Source organism: Pteropus alecto, unplaced genomic scaffold (assembly GCF_000325575.1).
Source record: "Pteropus alecto unplaced genomic scaffold, ASM32557v1 scaffold123, whole genome shotgun sequence".
NCBI classification, from domain to species: Eukaryota; Metazoa; Chordata; class Mammalia; order Chiroptera; family Pteropodidae; genus Pteropus; species Pteropus alecto.
The window spans coordinates 5,361,815-5,365,377 of record NW_006433950.1 but is presented as its reverse complement, the minus strand read 5'-3'; positions in this window follow the sequence as shown (position 1 = coordinate 5,365,377).

The window sequence follows — 3,563 nt, the reverse complement described above, 5'->3', positions numbered from 1 at the left end:
GGAAGAGAAAAAGAAGGGCGGGGGGCGAGGGGGGGGGGTGTGGAGAGAAAGAGAATGTGGGAATCTCATCTCGTCCGGATTAAGCTTCAATTAGAAATAAAATGTGTCAATCACTTCGCCTGGAAGGGATTTCTGCTGTCGGGGCTGGTTATGCAAAGCACTCCAAGGTGTGTGGGGATAATCAATTAGGTCAGAGGAAAAAGTGTATGTCACTGCCTCCCTCATTATCTGCATGGAGCTGGAAGTGGGCGTGTATCGCCAGGTCAGGGAATAAAATGATCTCCCTAAGTGACGGGCCACCTCTGGGACTGGCGCATTCACGGTTTCCAATTGAATTTATTTTCGGTGGAATACAGGGAGGGGGGCGCTGGGGTCCACTCAGAAGGCGACATAGAAAGGCTAGTGTGACAGAGGCTGCGGGAAAGGAAGGGATGCTCCAAGCATTCACCTGCCGCAGGTGAGGTATGAGGAGAGGGCAGGACCTCATCTACTCTGCAGGTGCACAGGCCAGCGGTCTGGAAGGTTAGCTAGAGGGATTGGAGGTCTGAGTAGGAATTGGACGTCAGATGTTTTCAGCTGGTTGGTGGAGAGTTTCTGTCGGGAGCTCGCCTTGGGCCTAATTATTTGTATTCTTGTAGAAATGTCTTCTGCATCCTCTAATTCCTGGTTGCAACTACCTCTCTAACTCCATCAAATGAAAATGGGCAGTTGCAGGTGTGTAAAATTGTGTCTCGGGTTAGAGCTACCTCCAAAATGAGTGCGGCCAAGTCTCGTCCTCTTTCCAGGCCCTGCTGTCCCCACATGGAGGGGATTGGATGAGATTAATTTGTATGATTTTATTTTTACGAATCCAGTGTTGTCTGAGATTAGACATAAATGAAAAAGTGTGGATCCAAGGGTAATTACGGGGGGTGCAGAGGACCTATAACCTCTCCAGACACCTCCTCCTGATCTTAACTGACCGCTGTTACCTGATCCAGCCAGCCTGGCCCCATTAAACATGTCCATCTATCGTGTGACCAACCTAGTTTTGATACAGCTGCTACCCGCCCCCGGCCCCAAACAGAAGGCTCCGGCCCCTCCGAAGGCCATCCTGGCTGTCTGGCTAGGAAACCCCATGAGACATCTCTTCCTCGGGTTGGAAGGTGTGAGCACTCAGCGTGAGAGGCCGTAAGGGTGGCTCTCAACTTGGCGATCCCCCTCCCCCTCCCCTTCCCCCTCCAGGGACATGCAGCAATGTCGGGGTATAGTTTCGATCAATTCTCATGACGGGTCGGGGTGCTCCTGGCACCTTCTGGGTAGAGACCAGGGATGCCGCAAAAGGTCCTGTGCGGCGCAGACCAGCTCTCCACAATAGAGCGTTATCCAGTCCAAAATGGCAGCGGTGGCACAGAGAGAGGGGAGAGCGGTCTGGGGCCATCCCTGGAAAATCGGATATTCTCTCCCAGAAACCGCAGCTCTGTGGAGAGAGACGTTACCGCAGGGCGCTAAGCGGGGCGTTTTTCTTCTTGTTGTTCTTTAAAGACTGTTGGCCCTGGAAGGGGGACGTAGGGGTGAGAGAGCGCAAACAGGAAACCGTGCCAGCCTGGGAGAAGGGAAGAGTGGGTTTCAGCTCAGCCCGGTACCCGGACCAGCTGCAGGTGGGACGTCTCAGGCAAGGGGGACAGCGGCGGCCCCAGAGAGGACGCGGTGTCTGGAAGGTCGGGGCCTTTCTCCCTGGACATTTATATCAGGTGCAGGTTACGGGGAGTTTCTCGCAGATGAAAGCCGAACTCGTGTGGTTTTGCCTCGTCATTATTGCCACCTCTTAACCGCTGCCAGCCCTTCTGCACGCATCAGTGTGTCTATTTACTTGCTTATGCTGGGGGGGGGGGCGTGCGTGCACGCGCGTGTGTGCGTGAGCACGCGCGTGTGTGCGTGAGCACACACGTGTGTCGGGGCAGGAGGAAGGCAACGGCGGGGTAGGGTCTTCTGGGGAGGCTGTGATTCCATGGCTCTCTCCTTACTGTGCCAGGCCGCGCACTAGCGGCCCGCCGCCCTCCCGGGCCTTCAGCGAGCACTCAGCTGAGAGATTGTGCCTTTCTCAGCCGCTCAGATTTATTTTGCCAAAGTTACAGGGCAATTATGGAAATGCGCCCTTTGAAGCTGGGCTGATTTCTCTTTATTTTCTTCTCCCTGACAAAGCAGAGCTTCTCTGCCTCTCGTGGGCTTTTTTTTTTTTTTCTTTTTTTTAATGGCCCCCCTCTCTGTCTCTCCCTTTTCCCTTTCCTCTCTTTTTTTCCTGATCATTATTAGACAGCGGGAGTTTCCAGGGGTAATTTAAGAAAATCTTTTAAATGGTGATAAAAAAAAAAATGTGCGTAGATTAAAATAATGTTACTATTATTTTAGTGTTATATATTTTTAATAGGATTTTGATGGCCGGGAGGGGAGAGGTGGATTAGCGATAGCGAGAGACAGACACCTCGTGCCCAGATGATAGGTCTGTGACATCTTTGCCGGCCTGAGTCCCCGAGTGGGTAAGGCCCAGGGCAGCCTGGCAGGCCACCTGGTTGGCTCACGGACTGGCCCCTCTACCTGGGGCTCGCCCTGTGCCTCAGGAATCCATAGCTCGTAAATGCAGCAGGATGAGCCCTCCACGCCCCGTGCCTCACGCCTCGGAACTAAGAGGCCTGGACTCAACAGAGCTGTGTTTTCTGGGCTTTGTCCATTATGTATCACTGTAGCATGGAATCTGGACACCCCTTGTGAACCGGCCCCCCTTATTTCCCTCCCCCCTCCCCCTTTTGCCCGACTTGACGCTGGGGTGTTGAGGAAAAGTGTCTGAAGCCAGATGGTGTCCACCTCGGGCCGGTGAGGCCTGCGAGGGGAGAGGTGGCCTGCTTAGCGTGTGGGGGCCTCGCTTTTCATTTTTTCGAATGGCTTTGAAGTTGCCTTTGTCCACATTTTTTGTTTGCTCCCAACTTCCTCCCTTCCTGTCTTTGGGGTGAATGGCTCATTATCTGTGCACCAACACCAACAGGAAGTCCCGTCACCTTCAGGAGCGGGCTGTTGGCCTCAGCGGCCTGTCCAAAGTGGAGGCCATTTCAGCTCTCACTTCCTTTACACTGTTTAAGATAAAATAAAATAAAATAATAAAATGAAATTTAAAAATGGAGTTAAGTAAGAAATTATTTGATAGGCCCCGGGCTAAGCCCCTTTCATACAGTTTATTTAATGCTCATAGCCACCCTCCTGGAAGGCACAGATGAAGAAATTAAGGCTCAAAAGGGTGTGGGGTGGGGGGCGTCAAGTTAATTCTTCTGGTAACATGAAAAAATCTCCATAGAGCAAAAAAAATTCTAGGTAGAACATTCCCTGAGGTACCTATCATCTGAATTAAGAGGAGCATTATACATTTCTTTGTGCAGAAGAATGTTTTTTTTGGTCTATCTCTATGCACCTCTTGAACCATGCGAATGCATCAGCTCTTCGAAAAGCAGTTTTGTTTTTAAATAACAAAAATGCAAGAGAGAGAGAGAGAAAAGAAAGGAGAGGGGAGGGGAGGGGAGGGGAGCGTGCGT